Below are 22,433 nucleotides of genomic sequence, written 5' to 3'. Positions count from 1 at the left end.
GTAGATAAAGATCTATAGTCCGAACAAAAAGAATGGAAAACTGACATCACTCTAGATAGATATGAGGTAAAGAGCTTTCAACCATAAAATTGCATTTCTTCTAATGAGTCAGTTAATATTTGTCATTGAGTTTATATAAAATAAAGCCTAAGCACACCAAGATGTCCGTGTAAACATCCTATCCAGTTCTCCCCACCTTGAACATAGCAGATGCTGCTAAAATATACAGTGATAGCTGTGACAGGCCTTTCCATGTGTAACATGACTATTTCCATTCAATCATCCAAATGGGTTATAGGACTTTTTCTTGAAGTCCTATAACCAAGCCCCACCCCCACCCCCTTCCTATTCATTCTATCCTTGTTCAGCAATTGTGCCAGTCTGCTTGGACAGTGAAGTCTGTCTCTATCCTCATTCCTAATTGTTTCCTCTTCCTTCTGGCTTTGAAGGCACTGAAGACAGAAGCTCCCACACCAAACGCTCGCCTCAAAAGCAGTAAGTACACAGAGGTGCTCTGCCTTGGAGGACAGCCATTTGACTACCTGGGTATCAGCTGTCTGTTGGGCCCTGCTCTGTTGGACCACTGTGTCCCATAAGCACCCTGGGCACAGTGTCTAATGCCAGGTTAGCTTGTCATGGGCCTACAGAAATGTGTGAGAGCTGAAAAAAACCTCATGAACTCCAAAATATAAAAAGAAAAACCAAAGATGAAGTAGTAAATGTTTAAGTTAATGCCTATTCCTATCAAATCTCTATTGTGATTCAATAGCATTAACTGTTCAATTAAATTTATATGCCTGAGGACGTGGTAGTTGCAAGAATTGCAGGTTAGGTTTTCATACCTCACTACTTTGTAGAGCTCACTGACAGTTTACAGTGATTGCTGAGAATTATCAGCCAATCATAAATTAAAAGTGTTTATGGTCAAGTAATTTAAAATTCTATAAAAATGTTTATAACAACAAAAAAAACTACCTTGATGTAGGATATGAGTGCACTGAAATGCATTTGCAATGACATGGCAAGGTGACTCCAAAAGTAAAATGCTTATGAACCACTGAGTCAGCTTGTCCAGCCTTGTAGGCTTTGGGAAGACTAGAATAACACATCTCCAGTCCCCCACTCTGCTGCCAAGTCTCACAAAAGAAACCAACAAAGACACATGAAAGGATTCATGGCAGAGATAAATACAGTTCCCGTGTCTGTGCATAAGAACCAAGCCTGCAAACATACACAAACACACATGTGTGCGTACACACACAGATACACACACACACTGGTGGGTGATGGGGACATTATCCTCAAGTGACACCTATACTGAGCTATCAACTGAATTTTGAAAAACTGCAACTTCAGTGTAGTGTGGGAATATTAAGTTGATATGAATGTAAGTCAAGTATGATTAGGATGCAGGACAGAGAGCTGTTCCCCATGCTTATTTCTCACCCAAAATACATGAACAATGACACTCTTGTGTTGTTTCAACAGTTAATGTGTACTGAGTACCTACAACTTGAAGCAAGCTTATTCCAGATACTGGGAATACCCACTTGACACTCTCCTATGATTTTGAAAATATTCCTATGAAATTTGGAGAATAAATCTAATAGATCTGCAGACTTCTCTTTTAAATATGATATCCACAAAGCCATGGATTGGTAACTTCCTCTCTAAAGATTGCAAGCATAGATAAGATCAGCTGTGAATTGTGGTCAAGCTCTAGTTCTTTCTCCCCATTCAGAAAAACAAGAGAAAGCTAGTGAGTGATAATAATAATAATTCTGAATTGTTAATAATTTCCAAACATCTGGATTAAGTTCGTATCAACAACACCAGACACTAGAACACTTTTTTTCCTTCAGCTCTCAATTCCAAGAATGATAACTGTTAGGGCAGGGAGGAATTTTGACAGGTTATGAGACTAAGATAAGGGAGGCTGGTAGCCAGTTGAGTCTTAAGTGTTCCCAAGGCCCAAGCAATACTCACCACCCATAAGGAACATGGAGGGGAAGGAATGTTTCATTGAGAACAGAAGAAAGTCAGCGAAGAAGGCAAGAAAAAAAAATAGGGAAAGGAAGAGAAAAAGAAGGAAAAAGAGAGAAAATGGAGCATTTCTGAGAATAGGTGGCTCTTCCCACCACCCCGACTTCTTCCCTCCACTGTAAACAGTGTGGTTTGTAACCATCAGCAAGAAGTCATAGATACTACCTTCCTCCTCCAAGTTCTTGTAGATGGTGGGAGGATAAACAAGTTAATAAATATGTTAATGAACTTCATTGCTGGTCTGAATTAAACCTAAAGTCTTTTTTTCCATCACCCTTCTCTTTCAATTTATTTAAGAGATTGATGAAAGTGTTTATCATCTTTGGTTCTTGAGAATGAGTGCCATTTGATACTGCAGGTTGCATCTTGGAGCCCAGCAATCATCATGGATAGTGTGGTTAGTGCGATTTATAGGGCAGTCCTTGGCAGTCAGAAAGCAAATGCATTGCCAAGTCACAACGAGAGGTCCATTAACACCCCGAATAAATTAGTATTAGATGCAGTATTCTAGCTGGAAACCCACTAACACCATTTGTACAGTACTTCAACGGGCAAAAGGAGAAAAGGTGATTCCAGCCAGTTTTATTTTTCAAAGTCCCAGTGTTGTTTTGAGATTGCAAAAAGACAAGCTTGTTATAATAGTGACTTTACTAGCCTTCTAAAAGAAGTTTAAGATGAACCAGAAGTGATATTCTTCAGAATAAAACATTAATAATACATTCTTTGAGGAAATGGATGCAAGAGAAGCCCATCAGCACCGTCAAAACTAATTATTTGCAAGCGAAGCATCAAAACCCAGTCACACAAGATGAACCCCACAGAGGAGTTTGCCTTTGTGCTTGAGCCCCTGGAGCCCAAAAGGATCATTGCATTACCCTGTTGGCAGATACATCCAAAAAACTGGCCGCGTTGTGTCTTGTCATCACAATGCTTCTTTCTGTTAAATGGTTTAAAATCTTTGACAAGCACATTACAAAACTAGCCAAGGAAATGCTTCCCTTCCAGAGATTAGATTTTGAAGCCCGCCATTAACACTGGCCTTTGTCAGTGACTCAGCCCACATTAGCAAAAGAAAGCTTCTTACTGACAGACTTGCTCTTAAGGAGCCTCTAAAGGGAACACTGGGGGCTTTGTTGTTGCTTCTTCACACATTATTAGTGGAGGTTTAACTGAAGCAAAGAGAGTCTTCCCTTGTCGCCAGCAATTTGTCTTTTTTAAAAAATAATTATTTCCTATCTTTATCATATTTAGACAGTCATCTAATCAGATTGCAATAAGACTGATGACTTGATTCCTAATTAAATGGAAAGAAGTCATCTAACAAAATGGTCTTTTTCTCAAGTGTGTGTACACCTAACAAAAAGGCTTTGGCCAAGTTGCTGCCTGAAAAGGAATATGCAAAGCCATAGAAAATAGGGCCTTGGCTCCAGTGAATATTCCACTACATAATAGGGCAATGACACAAGAATGCATTCTTAGACCAACTCTCCTTTCCACTGAGAATTTACTACCATCGGGTAGCCTGACTCTTTCACTTAGGTTTTCAATTTGCTTCATGGAGTCTTGTACCTAATTAAAAATTAGCCCTAGTATCTGATGGTCAAAAAAAGCCCAACCACCAAACAAACAAAAAAACAAGAAACAAAAGAAAATGAACAAATAAAAATTAACCCTATCATCCCTATTATCATTTGATCATGCTCTCAGATCTTGTCATCCTATTTCATTCTCCGCCTCACTTTGCAAAAACCACTGACGGCGCGAAGAAACCTCCATTGCTTATCATCATCCCCCAAAACCCTTCCCCTGTGACAGTGATGCAGCTACATCTAAGTTGGAAATTACTTACTTGTTCTATCATGTTTGTCTTTACACTCAAATACAGAAGCAAAGTAAAATAGGGCAGTTTACCTGCTCTAAATTATTGGCCCTCATTCCAATCTGAAAGCATTTTATGTAGCCAATACAAAGTAGACAAGTAAACATAAAATAACTAAATAATGGCCCCAAAATTCAAACCCTGGAATGTTTGGAGGCTTAGTACAAGACCTCTCACCTGATACAATGGCACAGTTGGATTCATAATGATAGGGAAAAACTGTAGTCTAAGATGGCTGACCAAATCAGCAAGGGAATTCCAGTCCCTGCCTCAAAGCCCTTCCGGGTTCTTCATTCCTACCCCGTTTCCCATGTGTGCCAAAAGTACCAAGTATACAGAAGTAGAAGGGTATAAATTCCCCTCCCTGCTTGTGCTTGGGGCTCAGACCTTTGGAGAACAACCTCTTTTGAGCCCACTGGTGTTAAATAAACTTCCAATCCTCTAAAGTCTCTGAGCACTGCTGGGTTCTTTCACCAGGTTCCAGTCCAGGTTCTGCAACATTTGGTTCCCTGACCAGGAAACCCAATGGCTCTGGCCCATTGTTGCCACCAGTTTGGGGCAATGGCAGGGCAATGACAGAATGAGGGATAGTCAGGGAGAAGGCGTGCCCTGCCTGATTTTCAGCAGTCTCCTGCCCGGTTGCCTCAGGCTGGCCCACCCCACTGTTCCCACCCGGACTCAAAGGAGATTTGGCAGGTGAGGACCTGGTCCTAACTTCGAATTCTAGTAAGACCTGGGGTCCCAGGACCCAGTCAGGTCCACCCCTGAGGATGGATGGGGAGACTGATCACCTCCCAGAGACCTCTTAGAGGTCTCACAGGTAGGGCTTCCTGGGGGGGAGGTCATTCAGGTCAGGAACCCCCATGTTTAAGGGAGACAGGAAGGAATTTCCAAAAGGAATTCCACAGGTCAGGGCTTCCTGGAGGGGAGCAACTGTAATAACTTCAGTGTGAATGTGTGAGTGAATGTGCAGTTTGACCTGGCCTATTGGGTGGACTGATTCTGTGGCTCCACGGTGGACACCCTTAGGGTCCCCAGAAGCCTACCAGAGTCTGAGTGGCCCTAACTTGCTTCTGTGGTGACTCCATAGGGTCTAAGGTGAGCCCCTTTGGGATGCCAGTCTGGGGCTCATATGGATTCGCTAAGGCTAAGAGGCACCCAGTTGTCCTCTGGGATGGCAAACAGGGGGCATGTGACTGGTCTTTCCTTTGGAGGGACACCCACCCTTCATTTGTCTTCATTCCAATGACATAGGAAGGGAACACACAGGGTGGCCAAGGGAGTCTCCCTGCTCATCATGGTGGAGGCTCTTCAAAACCTATGGTCTTAGATTATATGCTCAAAATTTTGAGAAGCAAATTCTCAGGAGACTATGGGATCAAAAGATTTGGAAAATTAGGCACATTATATGAATTGAAATGGGCCATCTTTGGGGTCGACTGGCCCTCCAAGGTGTCCTTAAGAACTACCCGCTATCCAGATCATTTAGAAAATTATGGTCGGGACTCCCAGACACCCTGATCAATTCCTATATATTGATTCTTGGTTTCAGATAGCCCAAACTCTGCCCCCGCCCCTGAGTCTGATTCTGTGCTAATAGGAAGGACCAAAGTAGGACATTTGTAACCCAAATAAAAGAGCCCAAAGTCTGTAAGGAAGCAAAGCCTATTAGGAAGGCCCTGGCTAGGGCACATCAGGAGCAGCAACGTGGATGAGCTCTGGACAAGGATGACCCTGTTAGAAAGTGTGGGGGCCACAGTCCTCCTCTGACCCAGGGTGTAAAGCTGAGCTGCAGGAAGACGGTGCTCCTGCTTCTTATAAGTGGCATGTGTGGGGAGATACCCAACTTAGCTGTTCAGACAGCCCACAGGAAACTTAATCCAGACAGAAACAGGCTATAAAATAACAGGAGCTCTCATATTTACCTTTAAGAAAAAGTGGGAGGGGTGCCTGGGTGGCTTAATGGGTTAAAGCATCTGCCTTCCGCTCAGGTCAGGATCCTAGGTGTCCTTTAGGATGGGGACTTTAGAAATATTCCCAAGCAGCTGCCAAACCTCCTTTGTTTCAGGGAAATTCCCTGTCTTCTCTGGCCCAATATGTATTGTCTATCCCTGCCCTTGTTGGCAGGAAAACATGGTGCCTGCTCCTCTGGAGCTGATGATCTCCTGAACTGGGAATCCTTTCTCTGCCCTCTGGCAGCACTTTGTCTCTTCTGCCTCGCCATCCCTTTTTGCACCATCTTGGGTGCAGCCTGCATTACCAGCTTCTAGACCATCCTCAGTGCCCCAGGCACCACTGTCAAGGAGCAAGAAGAGCACCCACAAGAACTAACACCATCCACTCCAGATTTCCCCATGTGTCTCAGGTGAAAATTGACCATGGGGAAGATCCTGGTGGAACCTATTTCAGCATTTAAACTAAGTTTGTTGGTTTAGTTCAGACAGATGTGTCTTTAAAGTTATCAGTGGTAAACATGAAACTTTTATTCTATGAAGGTTTACTGAAGGCCAAATAAACTCGTTATCTCTGTTGAAATTTGTTAGCAAAGTGATGACTAAACTGATGGTTAATTGTCTCAAAGTTTTCATGGGTAATTGTTAAAGTAGCTTTCAAAGTCTTTGGTAACTTGAAACTTTAAAGTTTTGGTTGGATGACAAATGGAATTAAATTATGAAAATCTAGGTCTCTTCCAAATGGAATAAAATGCTAAAGCATTGATTACTGGACATAGGTTTGTGCCTTTGACTTCCTACTGCAAAGAAACTAAGAATATTTAAATCTGTTGGTAAACATGTCTTGTGCTTAACTGATTCATAAATTTGCCATCTAAAGAATCCTGTTGTAACAGTTCACAAATGGTTAATACTTAGCCATCATTAGATGTTAGGTGTTCCTAAGAGTACAAAATTTTGCTGACTGTAACTATGACTGATGGAAATAAGGGAAACAACTCTGTGGAAAAGTAGGAGATATGTAAGAAAGGTAAGGAATGGGAATGCATTTTGTTAAAGGAAAAGAAGGTAATTTTGTCCCAAATGAGATGGTTGTTTGGAAGGAAATGTCTTGGGACAAAACCTAAATGCAAAGGAAAGTTGTAGAAGGTTTGTGAAGGGAAATCTTCAGAAAAAGAATTTTAAGTGTAGTCATGACAGACTAAGATTGAAACGGAAAAAAAAAAAAAAGGACACTGGTATAGAAAGCTGGTTTTCTCTCTGTTTAAAAGGACAAAGTTTTCTTAGGTTAATTGATCTGCTATTAAGGAGAAAATGTAAACAGTTGTTTCCTCTTTGCCTGTCCAGAAAAACCATCTTCCACATTTTACCTGTATCAGGTGTTTAACATCCCTAATTATATGTAGGCATGTGCTGTAAAACTTTCTAAGATTTTATCAAATGTTGACAAGATTTAAATTGTAATGAAATCTCTTTAACTCGCTAGGCTTTTCCTTGGTTTGCTAAGTTAATCAGGAAGTACTGCTAAATGAATGATAAACTTTGGGTTACACTTGGGTAAATGCTATAATGATTCTAGAGTTTCTATACATTTGCTAAAGTTTTAATGTTTTGATAAGGTCATCACTTGATATTTAATTATTGAAGTGTTATGTGTCACAGAAATAACTTGATTTCCTTGCCAGCTAAATTGTAAACTCTCATCTCACCAGCTCTTTAACCATATCTATTCTGAGTTTTTATCATTTATAATTGTTTTGATTCTATTGTAAAATGGGTTTCACCTTAAGGGAGATTCATAAAAAGGACTTTCAGGACAACACATGTATTCAATATCTTTAAGATCAGAACTGAAATGAATAAGAATTTCCAGAACTAACTAAAGCTGCGTTCAAACTAAACCGAAATTAGTAACACGGGACTATAATGTTATGTCTCTTATTCTAGACATTGCTTGTTCTCTAATGTTTGCTCTTCCAGACTAAGAAAAATTTTACTTAAGTTATTGGTGACTTACAGAAATGTAAAAATATTCATTTGTAAACAAATCAAAGCATTCAGATTTTCTCTCTATCTGAATCCTCTGAAACCCAAATGGTCTTAGTAAGTATTCTTCCATTGCAATCACTGATTTGCATAAGTTCAATAAGAACCTGTTCTCCTTGTAACAGGACACCATTGGAAACATTGGTTATTTTACCAAGGCTTTGACTGGAATGTCATATTTGAGAAAGACATGCATAGACTCAGATATGACCAGACAGCTTTAAGGAACTCAGGTTGACTTTATGAAACCTAGAGCCATTAAGTCCCTTGGAAGTGTTGGCCTGGTACCTTGCTTACAGAGTTCCCAGCAGCCTCACCAGGTGAGTAAAGAAGGTCACTTCCTGGCAGGTACAGGAACCTCAGGATACTTTGGGGTCCTCAGGAAGAGGAATTCGCCCAAATAGACAGGTATTACAGGCATGTCTGATGGCAAGTACTTAGCTTGGCTTCTGGCCTGGAGAGGCTACTAAAAGTTCAACCTAGAGATTCCTTATGAGAAGTTCCAGCAAAGCAGGTTATAAAAGGTCTGTATGATCACTCATTGTTCTTGCTGTTCTTATGTAAATAATTAGGCCAAATCTGTTTAAACTGGACTTATTTTTCAAATAAATTAGTCCTAATCTAGCTATCTGTGGAAATGAGGGTTATTTTAGAGAGAAAAATTATGTTTCAGTAACACACCTTTGTGGATGTTAAGTTCTAGATTTGACTGTCTTTAAATGTTTGTTGTTTACCTAACCTAGACAACTAGAGGTAAACTTAAGAGAAATTACCACAGTAACTCATATACAGACAATCTTATGCTGATTATTCTGTGGGGATAATAACAGAACCCCATGGGCACATAATTATTTAAACAACTGAAAAATGGGATTGATTCCCTCAATAATTGTATAACTTAACTATCACCTTAACCAATTCTGTGGGGCTAGGATAATGAAATTGCCTAAAAGCCAGAAGCATACCCCATCCCATAGGATGAACTATGGACTTGTGGAGATAATAGCTTACCCCACTTTCTTTATGATTGGATTAGATGATGCATGTGGGACTCCCCTTATCTCTTGACAAGTTTTCTCCCACTTGCCAGTGATCCTTTGTAATTAGGATATTGTTAAGGCTGGATGACTCAAGAAAAGGGCTTCTTAATGGTTTCATCCCTTAGTCATGTTTATCCTAGAAGTCACCTCTATCGAGGTACAATTACAAACAAAGGCTTTAGCTAAGCATAGAACAGCCCTCCTCATAAAAGGAGCTGCAAAGCTCACTATGGGACAGTTCCTGACTGTAATGACTTCACATCAGGTCCAGATTTGTCTTAGAAACCAAAGGCTGCTGATGGATGATGGAGGACAACTTATTAAATACCAGGCTACACTGATAGATATGCCTGAAATAATACCTAAAACCTGTCAGACTTTAAAATCCAACTACCCTTATGCCTGGACCTGACTATCGTACTTCTGTAGAGCATGACTGTTGGAGGTCATTGATGTTGTTAATTCTAGTCAACTGGATTTAAAAGATTGCCACAGCTATAATTCACCTCAAAGGCTTTATGGAAGGCCACCCCCTGTAGTAAGTAGGCTTAGAGGAGACCTCAAACACATCGGGAACTTAGAGGTGTCCCAACACCTCCAAACCTGGGAAAAACTCAAAGGCGCATCTCCCAAGAAACTTTAGAAAGGACCCCCTCAAACCATGGTGGGCAGGGCCCCACACTGTTGTTTTAACCACCCCTACTGCCCTCAGTGTCTTAGGTGTCACCGAATGGGTCCACTGTTCTGAAGTAAAGAAGGCTCTCACCCGTTGGATGAATCACACCAGTGGAAAGCTCAACCAGTTGTTACAGACCTGCTCCATCTCCACCTTCAATGAGACCCCACCCACTGATGGACATCTGTTCACTGTGGTCCCTGGCTATTGTCAGCATGACATCAACACCCTCACCTCAGGAGTTGGACTTTACATTGCTCCCCCTTCTGACCGGACTTTCTCCCAGAAACTTGTTATTGTTATTGCTTATTGGGCAGCCTTAGGAAACTTATGATGGATTACTAAGTTCATAGAAAATACTGTTACCAGGTGAGCCACTGCCCAAATACTAGCCTTGCAGGGCCATGGTAATAGATGATAATGATGCCCTTTAAACTAGGTGTTTAAAGGGGCATCAAAGGGGGGAATGATAAGGAAAAACTGTACTCTAAGATGGCCGACCAAACCAGCAAGGGAATTCCAGTCACTGTCTCAAAGCCCTTCCGAGTTCTTTCCTACCCCATTTCCCATGTGTACCCAAAGTACCAAGTATGCGGAAGTAGAAGGGTATAAATCCCCCTCTCTGCTTGTGGTTGGGGCTCAGACTTTTGGAGAACAACCTCATCTGAGCCCACCGGTGTCCAAAGTCTCCAAGTACCACTTTATTCTTCTGCCAGGATCCAGTCCAGGTTCTGCAACCATGTAACCCCATCACCCCTCCCCAACACACACACACAAACTATGCAGCACCTCTAACAATTTTAGTTTGGGCCCATTAAAACACATTTATAGCTTGTCTAAAATAATTAGATGATTTGACCCAAGCAGTATTTATTTTCAAGGGATTTCCTGCCAGATCTATGTCTTACTAAAGCACTTAACAGTTATTTTTGGAAGTAAGCATTAAATGTCTTTTCTGCAGCTGATTGAAAGAATTTACATTTTGATGTCTAGTCTTTGGCTATAATTATAGGTAAATTTAAATATTTTACATAGTAGTAGAAGAAAAACAGTTAACAAAGTTTACTTGAAAATAAAGTGAATCATTACACTGAGCCATTTATCTCTTCTGCCTGCATGCACGACCAACAGAAGTTTGTTTTCTCCTCAAGTCTCTTCCCTGATAGTCAACAGCTGTTGCTTCCTTCAAACTATAAACTCCATCTTCCTGTTTTACCTTAACTGTTTTGCCCAAACTACCTTAGATATGATGGCAATTTAAAATCTGAACAGTTTTTGTAAATCACAGCAATTACATTGTGAGTATTAGTTGCTAGGTGATACTATGGATCAAAGTCAAGTCTAAAGATGAAGTTTTAGAATCTAAGCGAGGTTCTAACTTGGGTGGAGTCTCGAGCTAATGACCAAGAAAGAATTCTTGAGATATCTGTGGTGCAAAATGTTGTTTACTAAAGCATGAGGACAGGACCGGTGGGCAGAGAGAGCTCCTGCCTCAGGGTTGTGAGGGGTGGTAGGTTCTGTATGGTGGGGTTGGGGGAGGTAAGGAAAAAGGGAGGTTTCAATAGAACTTTCATATGCTATAGAGTACCTATGAGATACTGGATGCCTTGAGGCCTTGTCATTGTCAAGGTTTTTCCCCCTCTAGCAAGGTATTAACATTAAGATAGTTGGGAGATTCCTAAAGAATGTCACATATGTCCCACCCAGGAGTGGGGGTGGGGGAAGCTTTTGCTTTGTCCTCAGCCAGTCTTCCTTCTGTTCCCTCATCACTAACATCAATACAGTTAATTCAGGTAGAGTTTCCAACTGTAAACCATTTGAAAAGGCAAAGTGGTGGGGGGACAAAAAATAACCCTGGCTTCCCAAGCCCAGGCTGGAAATAATGTTTTTCAGAGAGGAATTGAACATGATTTTCTCATCTGAGGACAATGTAGCAGACTATCACTGACATCTACTTGAATGTATAAAATTTCCCTTTCACGTTAGCAGACCTTTTTTGCCTACATCAAACACATCACAAGAGTTAACAAGTGCAGAGATTTTATTTTATTTTTTATTTTTTATTTATTTTATTTTATTTATTTTATTCAGGCTTTTAAAAAAATTATTGTAAGGACCTATTTAACCAGAGGCTTCCTTTAAGGTTAAACAACAACCTTGTTTAACCCTTAAACTGTCCCTGCTCCCCTTCCCCCAGGGGACTGACTGAAAAACAAGTCCTGGAAACCAGCCACAGGTAACAAGGCCCAGATACAAGAGTGGGTCAGGCCAGGTGGAGACATCTGATCAGTGGGGGGTTGCATACTGTCTCCCTAGCTACAAAGGAGTATGGGCCCTGCCCTTTGGGAGCCTTTTGGCGCCAATTCTAACCAAGGTGTGATAGGCTAGGTCAAATGTCTACTATAGGGTAAATTGTAATTCAATTGGTCACCTAGCATCACTGTGGAGTTTCCTGTGTGTGTTACAATCTCATTGGCCAGCTGTGCGTGGCCAGGCCCAACCGCATGGCCTTTGCCCTTAAAAGCTAGTCTGTGAAACAGAGAAAGGTCGTCCTCTCTGTAAGGGGCAGCCCCAACCAGTCTGTTCAATGGTCGGTTTGATTCTTGATGCTTGGCGTGAAATAAAGCTTTGCTTGACCTTCGCTTTGTATCAGTCTCACTCCTTTAATCACGGACCCATTTTTGGGGGGACCTAACAATTATGAACATGTTTGTTCCTTCTGTAACCATCTTAGGTATCTTATACATCTATTGGTCATGTCCTAAATACTTTTGGCTTAGATTTTATGTCATCCATAAAGTAATAATTTGCTGCAGACTTTCAAGTGCAATATATCATTAAGATGCAACCTTGCAGTTAAGATAAGGCCTTACATTTTAATGTGATGAAGGAAGAGAAGGCAAGCTGAGGACAGCATAAGCTGGCACCTGGCAACCTCCCCCCACCAGCACTTCTGGGTGGGACAAGTGTGACATTCTTCCCTGAATCTCCCAACTATCTTAATGTTAAGGCCTTGCTAGAGGGGAAAAACAACCTTAATCTGACAATGGCAAGGCCTCAAGGCCTTGGGTATCTTGTGGGTCCTCTTTAGCATATGAAAGTTCTTTTGAAACCTCCTTTTTCCTTACCTCCCCCAACCCCATAGTATATAATCAGCCACCCTTCACAACCCTGGTGCAGCTGCTCTTTCTGCCCAAGGGTCCTGTCTCCGTGCTTTAATAAACCACCATTTTGCACCAAAGACGTCTCAAGAATTCTTTCTTGGTTGTCGGCTCCGGGCTCCACCCCACTGAACCTCACTTATGTTCTAAAACTACATCCCTTGTGCATAAACATCTTCCTTTTCTGACAGAGTCATCTGTTACTGTGGGGTGTATTGCAAACATTGCAACAGAGGTGATGAGAGGAAAGTAATAGTTGAGATTCATCACTTCAGTTTTAAAATAGTGATTTGAAGTAAAAGCAAAGACAATAATTTTGAATGCCAAGACTTTTGATTTGCCATAACTGTCTCTTTGTTAGACCCAAGATTTTTGAGCAGTGGAAATCTGATTTTGGGTATCCAGAGCCAAGTCCTGGAGGAATTAGGAAATAAAGTTAATGGGTTCAGGACTATCTATGGAAGAGAGAGATGAGGAGCCAGGTAATTGGTTCTAGAATTGTTTTGGAAAAGATAAGAGATAGGGAGGAATCCCACATTTAGCCCCCCTCCTTCCCTCGGGCTAGAAAACACACTTTAGCTGACATTGGTAGGGATGAACACTGACAACCTGAATCCAAAGGAAATGTGGAGATCATGGTAATTTATTAAAAAACCCCAAAGTTCATATGTATTTTTTGCACATCTTGTATTTTTCTGTGAAATAGTATATGCTAATGTGATAATGTAGATTAAGAGATAGGAGTTTACTAGTTTTTTTTCCATTAATAGGATATGTCAAAGAACATTGTGAAATGCTTTGAAATGTACAAAAAAGCTGTTGGGTTCCCTGTCTAGTGCCTCTCCTGGATTATGTATGCCTTTTGTTGTCTTTAAGCTAATTTGCAATCTAAATTGTATATAGATTGAAATAACTTTTGTCCATAGAAATGCAAATGCATTTTATCAATGAAAATGTAATTTTTTATTTTCCTGTGGATATTAACTAATTTTGAATCTATTTATACATTCATTTCAGCATTTCTGATTGCCTATATATATGTACATGCTTTTTGAATTCTTTTTTGAACTGGTTGTAGCATCTTACTGGTTCTCTCATTTACTACTGAATTAAATAAGTTCTTTGACACATTTTTGTCTTATTTGTGTATGAATCATGATCTTACCCTTTTAAAAATATTTAACAAATACATTTTAGTGAACAGGACATTTCTGGAGACATATTAACTTATTTTATTTACAGTTATGAGTGATGATGGAGATCTCAGGCATCTCCCCCAAACAGCAGGGGAAATAATTTGTAGAACAATAAGTAGTAGTTACTTATCTATTGTCACCTCTCCAATCATAATATCTAGCTATTGTGTGCTTAGGGACAAAATCCTTTCCCTTTGGCATGGCTTTGTGTTTTCATAGGAAGGTTTTCCACTGGGAATAAACCCTCCTGTCTTCCCCACCCCTTTACTCAGTACTCACTAAGGGAGATGATGTACTTTTCTGATTAGAAAGACTGGAAGAAAAAAATTGGACAACATTCAGAAGGAACGTAGCTCAATCCCCTTTTCCTGGTATGCTTTAGGATTCGTTACTTTCATTTTAGAGATTCTGTAGGGATAAGCACTACAAATGAGAAGGCTACTATTTATCTCATTTATCTGCTTTGTCAGTGAAGTCCACTGGACTAACAGACCTAAAACTCCATTTTCCAGGAGCTTTATTAGTAATAAAGCTGATATTTTGAGTTCCTTTGCTTTTATCTATCTCTCAAATGGTTTAGAGCATGGGTGAGAAAAAGAGGAATTACTTATTAGTCTCTCAGACTCTAGATCCAAAAAAAGAACTGTTGTATTAGTCTTCCATATATAAATACATCAGCTGATGTTGGCATAGTTTAACACCAATTAATAAGATATGTTCCAGGAATGCCTTACTAGAAATCAAGGTGATTACAGAATAAAGTTTACAATAAACTTTACAATAAAGTTTACAATAAACTGTAATAAAGATTACAGAATAAAGTTACATGACAAAGCAAACTTGCAGAATAGAAATATCCAGTTGACTTTGACATTCAGTTTTAGAAGATAAAAGACTTGCTCTATTTATATTATGTCAGAAAATGTCTAAAATCTTTTCTAGGCTTATGTTATAGGGTGAGTCCAATGCCCTGTATACTTTCTGAAAGCACAGGGATTTTGCTCAGTATGATAAGTTAATCAAGTTAGAGAAGTTGCAGATTGCTTAATATAGTGGCAATAGAGGGTAGAAGAATATTAGACAGAACAGCCCAATGCTAAAACCATGAAAAGCCTCCAATGGTTTTATGATGTTTTACTTTATATCCTGTACAAAGTAGTTAGATGAAGATTTCACACAGCATTTTTTAAGCTTCTAAGTTAAATTTATCCACTTAGTCCAATAAACTATTTACTAGGGAGTTGTTATAAATGTAGTACATTTATAGTACATTTATTAGTACAATTGAAAATAAAAGACGTAATTAATATCATTGGTTATATAATGTAAAGGAGGGTTATTTAAAGTTTATAGTGCCAATGACTGATTCCATGAATCCCAGAAACGACAACCAAAACAACTTGTTCATAAAGCAAAGCCAAGTTATTACTTCAGTAAGAAAGACTCCTACCTTGATATTCTCTCAGGAGAGCAAGGATAGGTGGAATATTTATAAGATTTTGAGGATTCTTGTTTAAGGCATATCTTTCAATGTGGGCTAGGGGGCTGACTGAAACTGAGGGAAGTTTGTAACAAAATAGTTTAGAATCAGTGGACACAGTGAAGTGAAAATCTGAAAATAAGTTTTGAGGCGTGAACTGTTGTTTGATGAGCTGAGTGGAGCAATCCTATGTTCTGAGAAAGGGTATTTACTCTACAAAGGGCTATTTGAGTAGTCTGTTACTGGAACAAATGGATTTTTGGAACGTTCCTCCAAAAAGCAATTAAATTATTTGCAACTTCATCTTCCTGGTCAAGAATTTACTGGAATAGTAAAGTCTCATTAGAACAGGCAGTTTAATTGTAAAGTCATTTTGATGTAAACAGTATTCTATGTGGTGACAGATAATTTAGGTTCTCTACAGCAAGTTTTTATAATGTAATCTTCATAACAGTTTTTGGCCACTTGTTGATTATCTCAGAATATAAATAAACAAAATTTATTGGAAGGAGCAATTTAGAAAATATTGTTTAGTATTTTAGAGCTGAAAGAAATGGAAGCAGTAAAAAATTTGGACTTATTAATGCTGGGATAATCCTGAAGAGATGAAATGGAAACTTTCTTAAAGATAGAATTGTTTTGCTAGTTATTTTCCTTGGAAGTAATTTATAGTCTGTCTGTAATTTGTGGTGTTTCCAAAATAGATACATGACTTTCCTTGTACCTTGCTCACACCAAAAGCCTTTATAGACAATAAGCTTCTTTATATATTTTTATATTTTATTTTATTATTATTATTTTTTAAGAGGCCCCATACTGGGGCTTGAACTCACAATGCTGAGATCAAGACCTGAACTGAGATCAAGAGTCAGATGCTTAACCAACTGAGCCACCCAGGTGCCCAAAGCATTTTTAAAATTCATGTTTTCTTATTAAACATTAACATTAACTTGTGATATTATGAATGCTTCTGTAGATTTAGAATTGGTTTTTCAACAAGTCATTTGTGGAGATGCGTAATCTAGTTCTGTAATACCCATCCATGAATTTGACTAAAACTACAATAACTGACTATTTCAGTATCAGCTAGATAGCTTTGGTATCAGAGTAGAAATCAAAACAATATATATCTCAGAGAAGTGAAACAAGATTCATGGCTCTTTGGAAAGAGATTCCATTGGAATACTTTAGCTGTTATTTTGAAGCATGACACTAGGAAGTCCAGAGTTGACATATCTGGTTTGCGATCTCTGTCTCTTCTTCCCCTTTTTACAATTTATCTTGAAAGTTTTCATTCTTTTCCTTTTCATTTTATTAAGTAGCTAGTATTGGAACCTAGATCTTCACTTTCTTTCTTTTTTAATTGAGGAAATTTTTAGAGGTGAACAAATTGAGTAGGTAATCTCAGGTAATCCTGAGAAAAAGAACATGGGCAGAAGTATCATGCTTCTGAATTTCAAACTGTACTAGCATACTAACATTAGTATAAAAGTAATTTTTAAAAAGCCATAGTATGGGCGCCTGGGTGGCTCAGTGGGTTAAGCCTCTGCCTTCGGCTCGGGTGATGATCTCAGGGTCCTAGGATCGAGTCCCGCATCGGGCTCTCTGCTAGGCAGGGAGCCTGCTTCCTCCTCTCTCTCTCTCTGTGTGCCTCTCTGCCTACTTGTGTTCTCTCTCTGTCAAATAAATAAAATCTTAAAAAAAATAAATAAAAAGCCATAGTAATAAAAAACAGCATGGTATTGGTACAAAAATACATACATCAACCAATGGAACAAAATAGAGAACCCAGAATTAAACCTTGGTATATACAGCCAACTAGTACTTGACAAGGGAGCCATGAATACCCAATGTGGAAAGGATAGTCTCTTCAAGAAATGATGCTGGGAAAATTGGAGGACTAAATAAAAATGCAGAACAATGAATTTGGACCTCTATCTCACATCACTCATTAAAATTAACTCAAAATGTATCAAAGACTTAAATATAAAGATCTGATACCATAAAACTTCTGGAAGAAAATGTAGGGAATAAAATCAATATTGGTCCTGACAATATTTTTTTGGGTGTAATGCTAAAAGCACAGAAAACTGAAATAAAAATCAAATGGCACTATATCAAACTCAAAAGTTTCTGCACAATAAAAAGAAACAACAAGATGAAACACAGCCTATAAAATGGGAGAAAATTTTTGCAAACCATATATCAGATAAGGGATTAATACCCAAAATATATAAAGAACTCAGTCAACTGAATAACAACAACAACAAAACCAAACAATCTGATTAAAATTGGGCAGAGGAACTAAATAAATACTTCTCCAAAGAGGACATCAAAGTGAACAATAGACACATGAAAAGACACTCAACATTACTGATGATCAGGAAAATGAATATGAAAACCACAATAAGGTATCACCTCACACCTGTTAAAATGGCTATCATCAGGAAGACGAGACAGCAGGTGCTGGAGAGGATGTAGTGTTAAGGGGAACTTTATACATTGTCAGTGGGAATGTAAATTGGTGTAACCACTATGGAAAATGAAATGGAAACACCTCAAAAAATTAAAAATATATTTACCATATGATTCGGCAATTCCACTTCTAGTTATATACCCAAGGAAAATGAAAACAAGATCTCAATGAGGTATGTGCATTCCCGTTTATTGCAGCATTATTCACAAAAGCCAAGATATGAAAACAACCGAAATGCTCTTCAGTGGATGAATGGCTAGAAAAGATGTGGTACATATACACAATGGAATATTATTCAGCCAGGAGAATATTCCTCAGTCCTATTTACCACAACATGGATGGACCTTGAGCATACTATGCTAATGAGATAAGTCAGAGAAAGACAAGCACTATATAACTTACATGCCGAATCTAAAAAAGTAAAACTTGTAAAAAAAACAGTAAAATGGTGATTATCAGAGGATGGGGGTGGGGGGATAAGAGTGATGATATTTAGGAGCACAAATTTGAAATGAGTAGTAAAGAAGGAAGAGAATTCTAATGCACTGTTTAATGAATACAGACAATAATATTGAACTGTAATTACGTAATGTGATAAATATTCTACATGGTCTATCATATTATAATATATTAAAATAATATGCTGTACACCTTAAGCTTATACAATGTTACATGTAAATTTATTCAGTTGAAAAATTTTTATTTAAAAAAGAAAGGAGCTTATGATGGAAAAAAAATGATTCAGTCAGCCAATAGTTTAAAAACCATTATTTGTTAAATATACAATTAATATACAAGGTCTATATTATCAAGGCAATAGATAAATGTTTTTGTTGTCTTCTTAGGCTTCTGTTATGGGGTATTGTTTTCCTTTTCAAAAGGAACTTTGATATTAATTGTAGCCTAATTTCACCTGAAGGACAGAAGAGGGGTGGAGGGGAAAGAAAGTGTAAAAATAGGGCCATAACAAGCCAGACTCCTTGAAGATATTGTAGATTGCATGTATTCCTAGGGATGGCTTAATCTTTAAGATACTTTCAAATTGAATGTTAAGAGGATTGTCAGTTTCTCCCAATATTCAAGTTTGTCAGTGTTCTAATACCAATTTGTACTATCTGTGACTATTCATTAAACTAATATTTATTGGGTATATGCTATTTATAGTATTCTATGACAGGTGCTAGAGACAAAGTGGTTCCTATTATAGAACTGACACTCTAGTGGGAAGGCATATGAAACTGATGTAGCAAGGCTACATTAACAATTGCATGACTAAGAATGCAGAAGATGAAAAAAATTAAGGAAGTAATACTGTAGTTGAATTATTGACTATCAGTTTTATGACTTGTGAAAATCTCAAGTTACTTCTTATGTTTTTTTTTGTTTGTTTAAAGGAAAATATAAATTTTTCGTCATCTAGCTGTAATAAGAACAGATACTAATTCTCTTGTGGGAAGAATAGAAAAATTTACTTACTTTTGGCTTCACAAACGCTATTTCTCTTCATATTCTTGGTATTATAGTATCAAAGAATTGGGAAATTTTCAGGCAGGTCTAAGAAACTTCATGGAAGAAAAAGGATCAGGAACCTCAGCCTTTCTCTTCTGAGAATCTCTTTAGAACCTCTCTAATGAATCCAGGTGGTCTTAGAGGGAATTGCTTCCAGAAAGGCAGTATGCAGAGCTTCACAGGCCTGTTCCTGCTACTACTGGTGAAACTTATTAGAAAAAAAAATTTTTTTAAAGAAAAAAAGAAAGGAAGTCTGTACATCACCTTAAAGTTATACAGAAAATGAAGAATGGTTTATTGAAGAAACCCTACTATCTCAGTAAAAACAGTAAAAGTCTGTGGCACTTATGACTTGTTCCCTCTCTCCCTTCCCCTTTAGCTCATGATGACAGGAGCTCCACTCTGGATGGGTGTGACCAAAAAGACAGTTCTTCCTTGCTCCCCATAACTTCCAGTCAAGGGCTAAAGTATGTCCCCCAAGACAGGAAGGTCATTAGGCTTTTTCATTCCCCCCAGCTTTGTGCTACAGAGGGAGAAATTCTATGTGGGTGTGGCTGAGAGGTGGGAGGCTCACCTTTTGCCACCCGGTCTCCTTTGGGGGTGAAGGCTCTATACTATGCATGACAAACTAAGAACACAGGGGCTCTCATCACCCTTGTGGTGGCTTGCTCAGAGGGTGGAGGACTCACACCAGGAAGGAGAAGCTGAGAAGACCAGAGGCTACAGTTGTCTGTGTGCTGTGCTGACCATAAAGCAGAGGTGTCACTCTGAGAGTCACAGGACTGTCCTGACTCCCAGATCTGGGGCAGTGGCTCAAAGAGTTCACCTGGGATGAAGATACAGGATGGCAGACACGGCACTGACAATCTCCCAAGAAGAACTGACATATTTGTAACAGAATATGGGGAGTGTATCTATCTTATCCAAGAGAATCAGAGAAAGATAAAAAGAGCTCTCTTGAGGCCAGAACAAACCTCAAACACTGGCCTCAAAAACTACCTTTTGCAATGGGGCCTAAATTTAATTGGATCAGGCTATAGAGCAATTTATGCCCCAAGGCATAGTTTAAACAATAGCACAATCAGTCAGCAATTAGGGGAGCCCGGACAGATTGCTGTGATATCACAGAGGCAGACAGTAAACAAAGAGATTGGGTAGGGGTAAGGAAGGGGAGACAGTCAAAAAGAGCCCAGCTAGAACTATTGTCATCCCAGGGTGGCTATGCCATGCCAAGGGCCTTGCCCTCTGAGGGACAATATCAGACTGTGGGGGAAAGAGACTTTGCTAAAGTAGTACAGCCACATCATTAAACAAATAAATAAGCAAACAACAACAAATCTACTCCCTAGGGGAGATCAGTGCCTACATTTGTTATAATTATCATTATTATGCAATTATTGTTATCTAAAATGCCCATAGTATATTATCTAAAATGTCCATACACAGGGAAAAAGGAAGGTGAAAGACATTGCCAGCGAGAAGCTCAGATGTTAGACTTAAGAGTCAAAAACTTCAAGACTGCCATTATATAAATGGCCCAAGAACAACGGAAACCATGCTTAAAGACAGAAAGAAAGATATGATGATTATGGCTCATATTCAAACAGAGAACACATAGAAAGAGATAGAAATTATTACTTAAAAGAAGGACCAAATGGAAATTTTGGAGTTGAAAAGTAAAATAACTGAAATGAAAACTTCATTATAGTAGCTCAACAGTAGATTTGAAGTGGCAGAAAGAATAAACTAATTTGAAGAAAAATCAATAGAGATTATTCAATCTGAAGAACACAGATTTTAAAAATGAAGAAAGATGAGAAATTGTTCATCATCACTAGCCATTAGGGAGATTCAAATTAAAACCACATTGAGAGGGGCGCCTGGGTGGCTCAGTGGGTTAAGCTGCTGCCTTCGGCTCAGGTCATGATCTCAGGGTCCTGGGATCGAGTCCCACATCGGGCTCTCTGCTCAGTGCGGAGCTTGCTTCCCTCTCTCTCTCTCTGTCTGCCTCTCTACCTACTTGTGATCTCTGTCAAATAAATCAAATCTTTTGAAAAAAAAAAAAAAAACACATTGAGATACCACCTTACACCAGTTAGAATGGCCAAAATTAGCAAGACAGGAAACAACATGTGCTGGAGAGGATGTGGAGAAAGGGGAACCCTCTTATACTGTTGGTGAGAATGCAAGTTGGTGCAGCCACTTTGGAGAACAGTGTGGAGATTCCTCAAGAAATTAAAAATAGAGCTTCCCTATGACCCTGCAATTGCATTACTGGGTATTTACCCCAAAGATACAGATGTAGTGAAAAGAAGGGCCATCTGTACCTCAATGTTCATAGCAGCAATGGCCACGGTCGCCAAAATGTGGAAAGAACCAAGATACCCTTCAATGGACTATTGGATAAGGAAGATGTGGTCCATATACACTATGGAGTATTATGTCTCCATCAGAAAGGATGAATACCCAACTTTTGTAGCAACATGGACGGGACTGGAAGAGATTATGCTGAGTGAAATAAGTCAAGCAGAGAGAGCCAATTATCATATGGTTTCACTTATTGTGGAGCATAAAAAATAACATGGAGGACATGGGGAGATAGAGAGGAGAAGGGAGTTGAGGGAAATTGGAAGGGGAGGAGAACGATGAGAGACTATGGACACTGAAAAACAACCTGAGGGTTTTGAAGGGGTGGGGGGTGGGGGGTTGGGGGAACCAGGTGGTGGGTATTAGGGAGGGCACATATTGCATGGAGCACTGGGTGTGGTGCAAAAACAATGAATACTGTTACACTGAAAAGAAATAAAAAAAAAATGAAGAAAGATGAATGGGGTCTCAGAGAAATGTGAGACACTGTTAAGCATACTAACATACATGTAACAGGAGTACCAAAAGGGGAGGAGAGGGAAAAAGGAGCAGGGGGGACTATTCTATCTATATCTATATCATCTATATCTATATCTATTTCTATTTCT

Source organism: Martes martes (assembly GCF_963455335.1).
Source record: "Martes martes genome assembly, chromosome: 3".
Taxonomy (NCBI): domain Eukaryota; kingdom Metazoa; phylum Chordata; class Mammalia; order Carnivora; family Mustelidae; genus Martes; species Martes martes.
This window is presented reverse-complemented; position numbering follows the sequence as displayed.